Consider the following 18,193-nt stretch of genomic DNA (forward strand, 5'->3'; position numbering starts at 1 on the left):
TTACTCTCTTTGTATATAGTTGAAATAAAAACATATCAAAATAGATGTTTTCTGTTGGAGTGAAATATCCAGGGTACATGTGGCTTGGTGACTGACATTTGTCTTTTCAAGATGGGAGGACGGCTGTGTGGGCTCAGGGTCAGATATCACAGAACAACTACTGACTCAACCATTGATTTCTCCTAAAACATGGGGGAAAGTCACTTAAACTGGGGAATTCCTTGCTGAAGGTTTCCTTGGATTCAGAGTCTGCTAGGATAAATTCATGGAGGAAAACCCATAGAGGTCCTTCACAACAAATAAATCGCTCATGGTTCAAGAAATTCACAAACCACAAATTGATGTTTTTTTGTGGGAAAATAACAGCGTTTCTTTTTTCTTATTCTTTACTCATTGTAAGGGGTTGTCATAGATGGGACATGGGGCAGGAGGAATATTGTTATGTTCTCTTGTTGGGCTTTATCTTGATTTGCCTGGTGGGGTGAGTTGCCATATGCCCTCAGCCCTTGGCTTCCCAGTTGCCCATACACGGTGTGATTGTCTCTGGAACATGGACTTGAGCTTCTTTCCTATGGAAATCACTGTGTTGGGTGTGGCTGGTGCATCTCTGATATGGTGCATATGCTGATATGCGTGGTTGAAGGGTGGCTGCATGCAGACCCAGCAACTCAGAATCACCCCTGTGTCCACATTGCCTTTATTTCTGTGCACAACTCTCAACGTGCTCTATTTCCTTTAACAGAGTAACGATCATCCTTTTTGTTGCCCCCATAGATCTCGCTATCATTAATACTCTATTGACCAGGCACTGCCTTTGGATCAGGAAATGCCCATGTGTGATTGTCATGAAAGTCTGAGGAGTTTATTCACGGTGGGTTCACACAGAAGCCTCTTTCATGCCATACCACAGATTTCCTCCCAGCCCCTTTTTTGACTGACTACTTGTGCATTTCCTCCTCCCTCTCCTTTTTCCCTTCAGGGAAACCTTTAAATAAAACCTTTCCCAGACTGTCATTTGCCTCTAGAGCGCTGTTGAAAACCCGCAGTGGCATTGTTCAAACAGCAACTGGGTCACCCTATACCACTTACCAGTGTGTTTGGTCTTAGTCTGCTCACACTGATCCACGGAAAGAGGAAACAAAAAAAAATTGAAGCACATGCCATACTGGGGAGCCTGGCTTGAGATCCACAGGATTAGGTCTGTTAGCAGTGCTATATGTAACCTTGACATGCAATCAGCAAAGTAAAATATTCATTATTGCCTGACTGTCAGCTGAAGACAATTTCAATTATTCTGGCATTTCAATGGATGAAGAAGCCCTTTAGGCTGGCTCATGAGATTAGACTTAAAGGCTCTGTAAATTAAGAAAGTTGCAATCATTATATTATCTGGCAGGCAGCTGTGGAATATACTACAACAGGGAGGGGAAGGAAGAAAGAAAAAAAGAGACAAATTGCTATATTCAGGTTGTGGTTTTGATATATCAATTTACACTTTTAACATATGCATTTGTGAAATAATCATTTTGCATTTCTTAAATCAGCTTTAACAGCATCAGTGTGAAGTTTCCAACTCCTATAGCTTGAAAGGTCAGTTTGTCTTTTGCCTTGCACTTTCTTTTAAAGACTAGTTTTGGTTAGAGGAGGAAAAAAAATAAGCATTGCCAGAAGAACAAATCTTTCTGAAAGTTATTCAAATATTATAATATATGGCTGTTGATCATAACATTCCATTAGAAGCAACATTTGTAATGTCCCCCAGGTTAATTTTTATAATATGATCTCAGCCTCTTTCGCTAGATATGCACGGATGTGGCAATTATGACCATATATGGCCTTTACTGCTCCTGTCTGACATGGCGAATAATTTATATCATCACATCTTGCATTTCTAGAGCTTTTATCTCCGAGTTTCCCAAACTGTTTCAACATCTTTACAGTGCAGAACCTGTTTGCTTCCCCCAGTTTTGTGACTCCTCCTGGTCAGAAATGCTGAGGGCTGAAAAATGGATAAATTTCAGGCACTTTTGGTGAAGAACAAGTACAGTTTAGTAGTAGAGTGTGCTCATTCTTATGGGGTGGGATTTTGAGTTACACCCTTCAGGAACTCTACATAGAAAAGACAGATTTGCCTCAGGTAGGGAGCTGATGAGTTGCGACCTAGAGTAGTTGGTGAAAAGCCATGGTTGAGTTGTGGCAACGAGACTTCAGCACAGCTGATGGGTGGCAAGGTCTCGCTGAAGGTTGGGCCACCTTTACTGCTGCTGCCACTCCAGCTAGCTAGGCTGAGGATATGCATTTACCATAGGGCTCCCTACAGCTACCCTGTGTAGATACAAAAGTGATTACAGCCCAATGAGACAGATTATATACCTCTAAGTTGCCTTTGGTGACGTCCACTTTGCATTTTAAGGGTGAGTGCCCAGCTGTTGACCCTCAACCTTGATAAAAAGGGTAGTTTTAGGATGGCCTATATTAAAAATATCAAGGGGAGACCCTGGACAGAGTCTGAATTTATGAATGCACTTGAAGGCATATTCTCCTGCGGTGCAGATGAGATCCACGTCTTAAGAGACTTTTTCCACTTCTTGCTACTAGCCTTCACTCTCTGGTACACATGACTCAAGACGGCGAGTAGTTTCCTCTGCAAATAGCCTTATGACTGCTCCATAAAGGCTGATAAATCCTGAATTTTTTGTTTTTAAGGCACTTTTATGCCTATTGTTCTCTTTTATATATCAGTGAAACAATGGACTGGAAGCAAGACTTCACCCTTTTTCTCTCATACATCTTGCTTGAGCCCAGGCCCAGAACTAATTCCTGCACAGGATTCATCTTACTTATGTTTAGATGTTTACAACGCGGAGGAAAATATCTTAGATTCCCACTGTAGTCACTAAGGAGAAAGATACACTCCAGGAACCCAGACTGTTTTATCCTAAGGTGGACACCTTACTTCAGGCAGAGGAATCATGGTCTAGAAGTTCCTGTTTCTCTCCAGTAGCTGTAAAGGAAACCTTGACTACTAGGTGAGATAAATACCATCCATTCCTTTGCCTGCAGAATGGTTAGGCCATTCAGCCTTCAGTACAGAGCTTGTGTCCTGCCACGGATGTGTAGAGTAGAAAATACAGTGTTGGTAGATCTTGGCTGGAACCACTAGAGATGATGACAACAGCAGTAACCATGATAACAGCAGCAACAACAGCTGTAGACCTGATGCAAGGATCCATCAAATAACAGATTTCCACTACCCATCATCCTTAACAACTTTCACTTATCAACCTAATTTTAGTCTCATCAACTTTAGTGCAGACTTCTTTCACTTCTGTGAAGCTATTTTCAAATGATAGCAATATAAATATGACTTTGATCTGTAGATCATGTGTTACCAAGAAGATTGGCATCTGCAGGGTTTTATTTCAAGATTGTGACTTGTTTCTGGGTTAATAAAATGATGTGAATAATGTCTTGGAAGTTAGACTTTAAATGTTGGAATACAAAGGTCCAAATTTCCAAGCACAACTACTGATTCTCAGAGTCTCTGTCTTTGAACGGCTTGAACTTAGACGCCTTCATGAACTTGATTTCTGAGTGTTGAGTGCCCCCTTTCTGAAATCCAGTCTCTGATAAAAAATCTTAAGCTGGCAACATACATGCAGACACCCCAAATCTGCGACTACTTTCAAAAATCTTGGTCAAGGGTCACTTAACGCACCTAGGACCTCCAGTTGGCATCTTGCATATTGCACACTTTTTTTTTTCCCAAGTGAGAATTTGACCTATATTTGAAAAAAAAAAAATCATTTTGGAAGTTGAGACCCAGTATTTTTTTCTGATGATTCTTTTGAAATATTCAACATTGCCTCTGTTGTTTCTTTTTTTTTCCTCTGAGTTTGGCTAGCAAAGCTGTAAACAGATACTTAAAAAAAATAAAAACCTCACTAGCAATTTACCCCACAGTTATGCATCTTTCTGCTTTGGAGAACATTTAGCTAAAATTAGATGACAGCTCTATACCCTTAGAACCAGTGTTGTGTTTTTCCTCCATTTCTGATCTACATAATTCAAAACAAGGAAATGTTAGCAGGTAAAACTGCAGGGTAAAACCTTTGGCTGCTGGAAATATTTGCATTTATTAGGCTAACAACTGTAAAGCAGATATGCACATCTTTAGACTTCCTCATTCTTGCCTTATTAAAAAAGGTCTTTGAAATTCAAAAGCTTCCATGTAAATGTTGTGGAGTTTTTTTTTTCCTTCCCCTGATGCAGATGATTGTACTTGGGTGGCTTAAAAAAACCAGAACCTGGAACCAAACACCTCGACACATCACTGCCGGTTAAAATCCAGACCTGGTCTGGATCTAAAATTTGGCAATGGCTGAAATGAGGATCCCCACCCTCTCCCTCAGACTCATGAGTTTGAACTTTTCCATGGTACACAAGCTTGTTAGAGAAAACTGGCTTAACTTGGTGCATTTGCTTGGAGGTAGGCGAGCGTGGCATGTGCTTGCACAGTGGTCTTTTTCCAGCTCTGTGACGTTGTGTGCTGCACAAGCAGCGTTTGGTCTGCTGACCCTCTCCATCTGATGCAGGAGGGGGTTACTGCTAGGGATGGACCACCTCATCCGCCCCTGCACGCACTGGAAAGCAGATTTCTTCAGGTGCAGGCTGCCATGGTCGCTCCTGCGATCTGATGGGCATCCCTTGCTTTTGGACATCTCAAGCACGCTTACGTCTGTAAGCATGTCACCTTGACACCTTCTCCAGGAAGGCTGCCTGTTAGAAACTCGTGTAGACTACCAGATCTGCAAAGGTGACTTATTCACAGCAATTTTACTGTATGAGGAGCTCAGACACATGAGTGTGTCAGTGATGAAAAACAATTTACCCTCTATTAGCTGTTGAATCAGGGCAAATGCCAGCTCAACCTTCAATGCAAAAAGAGGACTGCATTTTCATGCCTCTGTCTATATTTTTCCATGTTACATACATCTATATCATGCAAGATCATCCTTAAATCACAATTAGAAATGCTTAATCAGTAATGCTAACTAATAAAGTATCCCTCGCGGCCTTTTCAGGAAGGTATCGATCGACAACAGAGAATTAAACAAAACAAAACACAAAAGAATGCTCCCCCTCCTATTTACAGAAGAAAATGACTCACAAGGGACAGTTTCTTGTCTTTTCACAATACAAGCGTAATGCCCTTCATGGCAAACACTGGAGTTTGAGCCCAGACTTTTATAGACTTTGTGTTGATATATTTTCTCATGGGAAAGACTGGACTAGTCCAGACAAGCATCTGTGATTTCTAAGTGGACTGAGGCAAGGCTGAGGAATTTTGAAAGGACACCCCAACTGAGTTTTAATGCTTCATGGGATAACACAAAGTGACAGTTTTTAAAAGATTTGTTAAAAATTATTCTTATTTTGAAGACAAAGGGAACTCATTCCAGAATTTGACAATAGACGAGCAGCTAACTTTACTAATCCAACTTAGGGCTTCTTTTTCCCTACTTTCTTCTACTTGGATTGGTTTCACTGAACCGGTTAAATTGCAGGAGCTTACTTCCATATGGCTAATGCTCTAAACCGATGTTTGAATTTTATACTAATTAGGGCCAATCCACTGACATTTTTTTCTATAATGTGAAGACTAGTGCCCACAGTAACACATTGAAATTTAACATAAAAGCAAGATAAAACAATTAAAGTGGGAGAATATTTGATTAAGAAGCTCGTTGAATTATAGTGGAGTAAATTGAAATTGATGGGAGAGAGACTTTTTTTTTAATAGCAACCATATTTTATGTTCATTATCAGAGTCTCCGGGCTTTTTGTGTTTTTGTGCTTAAAAAAACCAGTTTAGGGATAGTAACTCTGGGATTTATTACTCTTGTCTTCTTTTTTAATGCCTTTTTTTTTTTTTTTTCCCCTTTTTCTGCTTCCTGTGGTAAAATATTAAGGCCCCATTGAAAAGTCATATGGAGTAAATATATCGCTGGCCAACCAGTGGCTGTTTGACATCATTTAAACAGCATTAATCCTGACAGTTACGCAGGGTGAAAAAACAAACACACAGAGTTTTGTTTTGGTGACAGGGATTAAACCTCTCCTCGGGGAGGTTTCGGCACTGAAGCAGGAGCTCAGTGGGAGGAAGTCTCATGCACTGGAGGCATCAGCAAATGCTGTGGGCCAGGGGCTGGGAAAACCCGTCACGCAGTGGGGAGAAGAAGGGGATGAGGTGACTCCATAGGGCACCACCAGGGCAAGCAGCATCCCCAAAGTTGCTGAGTCCCAAGCTCCTGGTTTACCCACCAGACTCTGCAGATGTCATGCGGCGCTCACCTCTGCTAGCAGGGATGGGGTGAGGAAGGGGGTTACTCCCCCTCTCTCCACTCCCTGCAGGGTGCTTTCCACTCTTTTAGAAGTATATTTACCCTCCCATGACATCAAAAAAGCAGGGGTGTTTTCCAGCCCTCCCCATGCTTGCTAGAGAGAGAGAGAGAGCGAGCAAAGCTCCAATGCACAAAAATATTTAGGTGGCATGTCATGAAATGCAAATGTTAAGAGACTTGCCCAAGGACACAGAGAAAAATCAGTGGCAGAAAGAGCAAGCCAGCTACAGAGACGTGATCATTGAAGAGTACTCTGCAAACCACAGGTACATGCATCCTACCAGCATGCCCTGTGTACTCACGATACATCTGCCTAAGGCTTCCTTGCAACCTGTTCACGTGGCTCAAAAAAACCTGGAGTAGAGGGGGAAAATCACACTCAGTCTCCTGTAAATGTTTAACTGTTTAAAAAAGGGAGGGGTGCTTTTATCAGTCTCCACGTGCACTGACACATATGCACATTTGCACTCTCAGATCTGCAATGATGCCTGCAGAGAGTCTTGCGCGGGATGATTTCTAAAAGAAAACACGTGCAGTGATCCAGGATAGTGTCTTGCAGCTGATCACACTGGCAAGGTAAAAATAGGCCTGGAGAAAAAAGAAATATAGGAAATAAGCTACCTGATTAATGAGTATAAGCCTATGAAAGGGTTTTGTTGTTGTTGGGAGTTTGTTTAAAGAGCTATTGCACTTTCCAGGAAAGGAGGTGGTAAAAGCAGAAACCCAAGGCAAAGTTACACGCCTCGACCAGATAGACCAACCGATGAAATCAGCTCCTTTTTATCTCAGCGTTCGTTCTGCTGCCAAGCGTCCTCACCATGGAATTGGGAGGCTCCAGAGCCATCTGTTCAGCCTTTCAGAGACCTGCTTTTCAATAGTGGGGCCCTGTTTTGTGCCATTTCTTCCCAGAGTTACCTTTTTGCAAGGACATCTGCTTGAAGGTCAGCTGAAACAAATGTATCGCCTCTCAAAAGAGAGGCTAACCCGTGCCAGGAATGGGGCTGAGTGGGGAGAGAGAGGGACAAGGAAGAGACATTTTTCACTCATTTGGTTTGCACCCTACCAGTCCCCTCCCCTCTTTCTTTGGGCCATGTTTCAGAGCTGTGACATCCAGAGGAACTTGAATGCACCTCTTACTTTCAGTACTGCTCACCCCAGGGGTCCAGAAATCACAAGCCAAGCTCTTCAAAATTACAAGATTGGGTTAAAAGCCATGAAACTGCTGTAAAAATTACATTTCAGGGATCTTTCTCTTTGCCTTCTGTCTTCAGAGACTTACGTTTGCATCCTGCTCACTTCAGGATTTCTCTGCAGCAAAAGAAGGTTAAAACATATATAATTTTTTAGTAAAGTGTGAGACAGTCCTGTGGAAAGGAGAGCTGCGACTTCACGGAAAATACTGTTACTGCAAGGCACGTTGTGGTGGCTGGCAACCCACTTTTTGCTCAGCATGAGGAATGAGATGACTTTAGGGCCCAATCTTGGAAGGTGCTGAGGATACCCTGCAAAAAATGGGGATGCTCAGCCCCTCTTCATCCTTCATCCTAAGTGTTCTTCAGGGGGTGAAAGAATTTGATCTAGAAACTGAAATAATACAGTGGCTTTCAGGGGACCTAAGCTCTATTCAGTGGTTCCCATGCTTCACCAGCCAAGGTAGGATTGATCTTAAGTCATAGCTACCTGGAAGGCTGGTGTGTCACCTCAGCTGGTCATCATACCTGCAGAGAGACAGGTACCTCCACAGGGTTCTTCCAGCCTCGTTAGACTGGCAGATGATGGGTTGCTGTCTGCAAGTGTTTGTTCCCTTCCACTAATCACAGAGGAATCCCCCAAAACTACTTAAGTTTAGACTCTCACCTTTGTGTGGCTAAAATTAAGTGTCTCTAGTCTGATGCCTTGGAGTCAACATGGGTATAATGCTCTCTCTGGACACAATGACTGTCTGGTCCTTATGGTTCTGTGTCTGTATTGACCTTTCTGTGAAAAACCACAAGTGCTACTGCCAGAGATGCCCTGGGGCTGGGGGAAAACTGCTACTTTCAGTAGGGCTGTTGGCAACCCCTGGATGCAAAGAGTGCAGGAATGCAATAATAGCGGGGACTTGTTGAGGTCTTGAAAGGAATCAGAAGAATTTTTTCTTATTCATGTGGCTGAAAAATAACATATAGTTATATCACATTAACCATAGGGCTGTGTGTATATGGCTGTGTGTATGCACACAGGCAAGCACACACACAAAGAAACCTCAACACACATATCTGTGTAGTTAAAATTAAAATTTATGCTATTATACTACTCCACACTATATGCACACACACACAAATAGAGTAGTTCAGCCATACTAGCATGTCTTTGGTTTAGGACAAACAGAAGATGATAATATTGAGACCTTGCTGTACTAGGGGAATTATAATTCCCTTCTGCAGTCATGGTTGGGAAAAGATTACTGTGCTGGTAGCAAGTTTCCAGTCCTCAACTCCCCAGCCAAGGCGTAGGGGGATCTAGAAGCTGGGGAGGGATTATTGCTACCCAGTTGAGGGAAAGGGATATGCGGAGGCAGGCTTTCAGAGCAGCCTTGAAGTATTTAATCCAGCACAAGCAGCTGGAGAGCGGTGGTGGTTATCACTGGTGGGGTTTACCTAGGGGGGCCTGCAGCATGGATTGAACCTCAGTGAGGAGGGAGGTTGGGGGGTGTTTTGGGAATGGATGGGGAGGCACTGGGGCTCATGGCTGAGGCAGGAATAAGAAGCCCCATGGCAGAGGGCAGCCAGGGAAAACTGTTAAATTTGGTGAACGGATGTGAAGCGCCACTTTGGTGGTTGCAGTGTTCATCTACATGGTAAGTTGGGCATCACTCTGAGCCTACTGCTGAGGCCTGACCCATCCATGCTATCTCAGCAAACTCAGACACATCTGTCTTGAAGTCCAGAGGTCATTGCAGAGGGGAAGGATGAGGTGATGGTGGTGAGGAAAAGCTCAAGCACACAACCAGTGGAGACACAGACCAGGCTGTGCCACGGTCCACCAGCTCCCACCTTGAGATCAGCTCTTCCTAAGCACAGTATTGAACCACACCTGGGCTAAGTGTTAGTGCTTCAGACCAAAAGGCGAAGGTCACAGGGTATTTAGGGCCTCTCAATTTTCCTCATCTCATAATCACAGTTTAGCTTGGCTCACAAAGGATGGACCATAACCTAGGCAGAGGCAACTACTTGCAGCATCTGGGACATGGCGGTATTTCCTAGGTGTGCCCTGGAAACTGATGCTAGCTGAGCTGGTGGCTTGGCATCTTATGGCTGTGCTGTCTCAAGGTGCAATTTTCTTCACTGCCTGAAGTAGCGAGGAGCAAGGCTGGGTGTTATCTGGATGGGTGGCCACTGAGGAAGCAAAGCCAGTGTGTTTCAAGAAAAGGGGCTGGTTGCTGACTCCATCAGTGACCTTTTGTCCTGTAAGACACTATCTATGTGAAGAGAGATTAAACTAAGTAGCTGTGGTCGTCACTTTCTGTGCAGATGCTCCACAGATATCTCTGCTTTCTTCCAGCCTCATTGCCAGGTTAAAATAAGCTGAAATCCTGAAGCTCTGCTCTAGAATAGGTGTACCTACACTCTAGTTTTCTTGTTGTAACAATATAGGAATAGCAGGTAAAAATTTCCCACATTAGCACAGTTTATTTCACTGTTGACCCAATGCCCTGGAAAAAGAAGCTTCCTCCTGAAATCATCACTGTTTTTATTGGGTGAGGGTTCTGCTTTCTAACCCGGTCTCTTTGCAAACCCAGTTGTGCTCAGTACTCAGGCGTACACGACATCTGCCAAGGCAAACCCTGTTATTTGTATGCACAAGTCACAGCGGGCTCATGTTAAGGAGATGTGATTTTATTATTTTTTTTTTAACAGAAATGTTACCAGTGAGTTGGCTTTGTTTCAAATGCTAAACGATTCCTTGCTAAATTCCCCCCAACTTTTCCCTGAGAGATGGGGCCATTTTATTTTCCCAAGACCTATTCTGAAGCACTGCTGTACAGTGTGGTGGTACCCACTGTATTTCAAGAAATTAGTATTAATTGTTTTTTCCAAGCCTGGTGATGATAGGGAAGAAAGTGAGAAACTGGAGAGATAGAAGGAAAGAAGAAAATGAGCAGACAGCAGAGGAGGGTAAGGAAGGGTGATTGTAGGAATCAATGTCACTGATAAGAAGGCCTGAGTTTTTCTTGGGGTCATGATGCTTGGACACTGGGAATCTGTGGCCTTTCAACCATTAAATTGTAATGTCACATCTTGACAGTGCTGAACTCTCCAAACTGCAATGGCGTGACATGGACAAATCCATGTTACAAAGCAAAAATGCAAAAGTCTTGTTCTAGTGAGCACTGTCTTGGGAGTGGCCACACAGGACCTGAGGCCTCCTCAGACCTTTTCAGTTGTCTTCAAGCATTCCTTTCCTTTTGCAAACACCAGCTGTGCATGACATACTTGTCACTTCCAGACCAGAAATGCCCTCCTTGCTAGATCCCCCTGTCCAGCAAGAGGAGAGGCCAGCTTTCTTCCAGACTACATCCTGGTTGTCATAAGTGGCTGGGAGAAAACTCCATGGTCTCAGTAAAAGGATTGTGGGGTATCGTGGTTCCGTCAATACTAGAGATAAAGGAATGCAAAAGGAAGAGGGGAAATAATTCATTGTTTCGTGGTGGAGTGATATTCCCAGCAAGGGCATTGGCTCAGGAGTGGCTGTGGATATTTCAAGGACTGGGGAAGAGCAGATTTATAGCATTCTGTATATATTATGGGCTCGCCCTCCTCAAGGGTTGGAGGGTGGCATTTTTGACACAGAATTCTCTTCAAACAGGTCCCACCTCAGCCCCCAGCAGGGTTATCATACATATTCCTGTTCCTTTTGCTTCTTACTACTCTTCAGCTGAATGCTCACTGAGGAACCTCTCTCCCCTCTTCTCTCCACATCCTACCCGTCTCCTGAGCTCCAAACTGCTGGCCATTCAGTATTACAAGGGTACAGAAGCTAACAGACGCAAACAAGGATCTGTTCCTCAAAGCTTCCATAGCAGAATTCATTTCTTCTAACTTTAAGGATTTGAAGGGCACAAATGTCCATTTCTCTCCATGGACTTTAAAAAAGACCTGGGGAGACCAGCCAAGACAATAACTTTGTAGACACCTTCATCTGGCCAGATGAATCCCATTCCTGAAGTTCCCAATGAACAAATCACTGCTTACTTTGATACAAGAATAACAATATTCCTGTAGGTACAGTACTTCTGCTGTGCTCTTAAGCAGCCTCTGGCCATAGATTGGAGCCCTCTCAGGACCATGGGCACCCTTGGTGTCTGCTCATCTTTTCTGGGGTATATGATAGTGCAAGCAAAGAAACACAGGAGGCTTCAAAGGCTCTGAAAACCATCTCTATATTTAAACTACTAGAAAATCTGGATGAGGTAAACAACACCGTCTTTATTGCCCATTCTTAGCCCTCTTCAGCATTCCAGGCGTTGTGCCTAAGCCCAATGAGGACATCATGGTCTGTCCTGCAAACAGCATCATTCCTTTGCAATCCCTATTCCAACCTGCCTTCTACTTTCTCGTGTTTTGATGACTTCAGACTCCTAATGGGCTCTGACAGATGTCTACCAGGGGATACATTACTTAGTTGCGAGTTCCCCATAGTTCTGACTAAAAACATTGGTTTGCCTCAGGAGGTGGCTGCTCCGTTGTCCGTGTATGTCCTATTTGAATGGACTGTCATGTAAGTCTTATTAGCCTGTGCCTGATATCTTGCAGTCTATGGCTCAAAATAGCCAGGAAACCCCGTATTCAAACAGAATTTGCATCAGAGCGACACATAGTCCTTGTGGCTTTGCCAAACATGCCATATACTAGAGGGTAGAGTAAAAGCTGATAGGTCCATGGTATAGCCCTCTCTTTTCTCTCTGTGCATGAGCTGGCTCTCTCTCCCGTCCTTTTAACCATGTTTCCTCCCAGCATGTCACCCTGCCATGGTGCATACCCTGGTATGTCTTATCATCTCGCTTTCTTTCAAATAGTACATTTTGGGAGTTGGACACCCTGAAAGTTAGATTAGCCTTTTAGAAACCCCATATATTGTGTTAGCATAATGCAAGAGCATTTCAAAACCAAGTAAGAAAATCACATGAGAATTATTTTGTTTTACAGTCTGACCTACTAAAGACATGACCAGAATCTGAGCGGTGTTACCCTTTGACCAGTCAAGTCTCATTGAATAGTTTAAGACTGAGCCTAGGGACAGCCCTGTTTTGCAAGAGTAACCCTTGTAAAAGAGAGAAGGAAGATCTCAGTTAGCCTGTGATATCACAGGGGGATTAGTCACCAGAGGTATCCCCTTCTCACAGATGAGACCCTGAAGGGTTAATTTATCTTTCCTGACAAAAGACACGGGGAGGAGAGCAGGAAGAGAATCTAAAGGATGATTCCCTCTGGAATTACATGACTGCTAAAATAATCTTTTGGGGATTAATGAGCTCAAGGCCAAGCTAGAGTCATCCTCTTTCAGGAAGTCTAACCCGAGCCAGTGGGCGGTGGTGGACTGAGTGAGGGAGCTGCAACCATTTCCGTGGTGGTCTCCAAGCTGCCGGCCTGAAAGGATACAGTTTGTTATGTCCTCTCATTTTAGCTCTGTTTTTCATTGATGTTAGCAACCACATCAGAGTTCGCTGAGCTTTCAAATGACGTATCAAGGATTATCGTGGCTGATCTTTAACTTCTATAGAAATCTGCTGGGCTGCATTTGCTCCCACCAGGAGGGAATTCAGACCTCTCACTCACCCAGTGCTTCAGCTTTGTAGGCCAAACCCAGCTTTGAAGTCAACAGCTTTAGAACCACTTCTTTGGCTGTTGAAGTTCATAGAGCACATCTGATTTACACTAATGCGGAGAATCTGGCATCTCATTCCTACTGGAGCGAATGGCATTAGCCCAAGTCTGAATTTGGCCTTTTGACTTTCAAAAATTGGCTGCAAAATGAGGGATCCTTGTCAGCTTTAAGATTGATGCTGTATGACTCCAAGCACGTTTGTCATCTGTTTGCAAAGTGAAAATAAGCCTACAGTTGTTGACAGTAAATGAAGTAATGTTTACATAATACAGTCATACCTGTTTCCTGGTAAAGAGATCAATGCATATTTCTTTTTGCAATAACACATCCATGCTGTATATCTTCACAGAGACAATAATATTTGAAGTGAAACATTCATCCAGCTATATAATTACTTCTATTGCTTTCCATTTGCTTTTTGTTCCCTAATAGTTTATTACTAGTGGCCAATAGTCAAAAACAATCCAGAGGGATGCAAAACAGCCCCTTGTTCCAGGTACTTTCAAAGATATCTTGGTTATTAAAATTGCTGTCATTAAGATTGGTGCTCAGAGACTGCTCCCAAAACTGAGGCCCCATTGCTCCAGGTGGTGGATGCACTTGCGATACAAGGCATTGCCTGCCTGCAGGATCTTACAGGTGGAAAAAGGCATGGCAGGGACACAGCCACCACGTAGCAGATCAGCAGCAAAACTGCCATGAGGGTGTCCTGCACCTTTGCCACCTTCCTCCTGGTTGCTCACTTCTGTGTTCACTTTTACAGCCAAATTAGCTATGGTAAAGTGGGTGGTGGGGAGAGGGGATGGGGTGGTCTCTGGCATACTCTATGTAATAGAAAACTGGTGTCGTAGCGATTTGATGGACCCTGCTTGGTGGCTTGCTTGCAATCAGCTCTGGCACAACACAGGTATTGCTGTTCCTGCCCTGGGGAACTAAGGATATAGTGTGGGTCAGAGGAGTCATTCTTTGGTGTTGCCTCTTTATTTCCACAGACTGTCTCTGCCCTGGACTTTAAGAGGCTGGAGAGCAGGTGAGATGAGACCCATCCCTTCTGTTTCTCTCAGCTGTCTTTTCCTTTGGCTGAGAAAAAAAGTTTTATCTTTCTGTTCTATAGCACCTTCCACACCATATGGTTCCTAAATCACTTCATACAAATCAATAGCAACAAATAAATACTGGGGTGCCTCCACTATTAAGACACTTGTGTGGCCTATCTTGTGTAAATACTGAAGATAGCAATCACGATTTAATAATTATTTCCCCCTCTTTCCACCTCCATAGCCCTCTGTGAACACAGAGCTTCTAAAGAAAACCCTACAGCTATTTTTTCGCCCGCACAACAATATCAACATAACAAACTCTTTAGTCAGGCAAGTTCCCCTCTTGTCTCTCCAGCTGCCCTTAAATTTTCGCCCTGATGCAGAACGATGCTCTGAGTCAACTGGATACTTGCCTCCGCCTACTCAAGAGCGGCTGCATTTCATGCTACCTCTGTTACTCTGGGTGTCATGCAAATGGGGAGCAGCACAGTTACATCCCTAGCATGGAACAGCAGTGCTGCTCTTCGCATCCGTGTGGCTTTATTTGTTCTTAAAACTGACAGTTATTTTCCCTAGTGCAAAAAGGTTTTATGCCGCTCTTGCATACCCAGTCTGGACTGGTCACCGGCTCGGAGAAGAGGAAGCAAAGGAAGGTTTCCTGGTAGGAACAGAGGTAGCAAAGGAGGGTTTCTTGGTAGGCAATGCTAAAGGAAAAACTGGTTTCCAATTCCACCCAGTAGAACTGGTTCAAATGCCTTGGGCTGGCAATAAGGACACAGCAGCTGCTGCATTAGCAGGATCTAACCATCCTGAGATGAACAGCTGGCAAGTTAGCCCAGCAACCTGGATTTCTGAGACTGGTCCCACAGCCACTACAGACATCCTGTTGGCCAACTCAAAGGCACTGAAGGAAGACCTCTCAGGATAGATCATTGACCAGCCATTTCCTGACAGATGGGTCTGTTTGGCTCACTTTATCATGAGCAAAAGGTGATGTGATGAGGGCAGGAATGGCTTTAGGTTGTGCAGATACTATGTAACCCAGGTTTGAAAGGTAAGCTGGTCTCGTCTCTCTGAGACATCTCTAGCTATTCCTTTCAAGGTTTCAAGTCCCTCTTGGCTTTGGTAGTGGAGAAGCTGTCATGCAAATGGGACCTGCAAACCGTGCAAGGCTGCATATTTGAAGAGACAGAGAGTTAACTAGGCCTTTTCTCAAGTCCTGAGCCACAAATATTGGAGATGATGACCTCAGGTGTCCTAATATGGCCAGCTCATCTTACACGGGGCTGTGAAAATAAGAGACCTTCTTCTAGTGATGAGGATACTTAGCAGCAGTTCTGGTTTTGTACCTATATCCCTACTCTCTTCCCCCTCCCCTCCTACATCCCTCCCTATGCTTGGCCCCTGGGGACGAAACACACCATATCTAGTCCAAGTCTACTCTGACTCCTGTGCAGCTGAAGGAGTCAGTTAGGACTTGCCTTCTTGCCTCCTGCTTTGCTGTGGGGTAAATCTCAGAAGCTCTCTTCATCAGCCCCATTTCTCTGCCAGGCCCTATAGGACTAGCTACAACCACAACCCTGAGAAGGTGAAAAGCTGAGCCACCTCTCCCCATCACATGAGGTGCAACACACCTGGCATGCTCAGAAACAATTGCTTGGCTCTTGAGTGGGTTTGCATAAGGGCTTAATAAATCCATCAGAGGCTGCCCCAGCTCCCAGGTGTTTGCAGGCTGAACAGGGAAGGGAAGAATTCTTCATTTTTTCATTATGAGAAATGGGGTATAGAGAAATGAAGGGACCTTCCTGAAGTTACATCCTAGCCCAAATCTTTATGCCACAGCCAGGAAATAAGCATCTGAATATCTTGCATTTATATTGATGTATGAAGTACCTTTGGGTTAGACATTCTTGGTGTGTTTCTACAGCACCTAGCACAATAGGGCTCATATCCTGAATAAACACTGATAATACACTGTAAGCAATCCTCAGTGATGATATCGAGGTCAACATGGATTATTTTTCAGCTCTTGACCTTGTTATCTGTGAAAGTCTCATCACATGTATTTATATAATATCTGACTTCAGTTAATTTCTGTCAGGGGGAAGGTTCATTCTTGGGTAGAATTCCCTTTGGGTTTAAGGCATTTAGGAGCTTGTTTCTCAGTGCACCTTGGTGGGCTCTGTGTGCTCCTAAATCATTCTGGATGCTCTTGTCAATCTCTGGGCTGGATCATCCAGGTCAAGTAAATTCTTGGATTGTATATGATTGAATATGATCTTCCTGCAAAGAAGTGCTCCTCTATTTCATTTAACTATTGACTGTCTTTTCTGGTTCATTGTTAGCAGGAACATTAGCAGGAAATAAAATGTGCCAGAGAGTTAGTTGTACCACTTGTCAAGTAGATGATTTTTAAGAAATCATTTCCCTGAGCCTTTCCTATACAGCATCCTTCTTCTCGAGCTCTGTCATACTGTTCAAGCCCAGTATGTACACAACCCCTTTAAAAGACTGATCCAAATCATGCTTTTTTTTTAATGTGTCATTTTATTTTGAAAAGCTGAGAAAGATTGCTATGAAAAAGGGAAGGGAAAGAGACTGCAGCAGGGTCCCTGAGCTGCTCTGCAAACTCTTGTTTTTAATTTCCTTGCATTTGCAAAGCAAAAGCTTGGAGTGAGTGTCGGCTTTTGGCCACCAGCTGGAAACATTAGTAGTGATGAGTACCGTGGGCAGTAAAATGCTGCCACCCAGGACTGAAGAGGGAACATCTGTGGCTGTCGGACTATTTGCATTCAGCCTTTAAACAGCCCAGCAGAGATTTGTGGATGTGCGTGTGAGGGCCCTTTCCTTATCAAAGAATATCCTTGTGATGTATTTGGGGCTGGGTAATAATAGGCAACATCGGTGAATGCTGTTTCATTTTTTTTTTTTTTAAGTGCATGTCTTCTAGTGGGTGATTCATCAGCTGCTGTTACAGAAAGTATGTTGGGAAGCTTGCAGCTGTGGGCTCAGACTGCAGTTTCTGTGTCGTTGCTAGGGATTCTGCATTAAATATCCCAATTCTCTGCACTTAAAACTAGGAAAAATTGACATTCTGACTTCCCATAAGAGAATGGAATACGTGATTCACAACCCTTATTCTGCAACATTAATCAGGCCCTGTTTACAGGGAAAAGAGCCAAGGAGGGGTTAGAGCCAAAGAGGTACGCTCAGAAAGCCAAATGGTGATGTCATTTGGGGCAAAACAGTAACGGCAAGCCACTTAACTGGCTGAGATGGCTTGTAGTGGGAGCAAATCCCAGTTAAAAGATGGAGAAGCACTAGGGTTTCTTGGCTGGGCCATTGGCTACCCTGGTTTTACTATGGGTTGTTTATGGAGGAGGATAACAGAGCCATCAGCTGCGGCGGCGAGCACTTAAAGTTCAAGTCGGGCAGCTGAGTCGTGCAGATCTGCTGTGAGACTCGGGGCTGAGAATTTCATAGTTCACGTGCTGGGCTTTAAATCCCCAGCAATTTCTGTGTTATGTGAAGTTGGTTTGGGGGATTCTTTCCGTAAGGGTGAGATGGCCGGCTTTCTCCTTGTGGTCGGTCGTGTCGATATGTGTGTTACATCTTGGGCTGCCATGGTGCCGGGTGCTGTACATATGTATAAGGGATTGCTCCTGATCCTGGGTGTTTGCAACCCACATGGAAAAGGGGAGACTTGTGATATTGCTTTTTTACAGATGGAGAACTAGAGAAAATGACACGGGTTTTCCTTGGAGCCGCACAGGAAAAGAAACCCTACATGCCTCAGCTGGGAGAGGAACACAACTTTACTTAGCAAGTCCCCTGTGTTAACTGGGAGATGCTCCACCTGACTTCATGTGAAACCTCTTTTAC

The sequence above is a fragment of the Ciconia boyciana genome, chromosome 1 (genome assembly GCF_034638445.1).
Source record: "Ciconia boyciana chromosome 1, ASM3463844v1, whole genome shotgun sequence".
NCBI classification, from domain to species: domain Eukaryota; kingdom Metazoa; phylum Chordata; class Aves; order Ciconiiformes; family Ciconiidae; genus Ciconia; species Ciconia boyciana.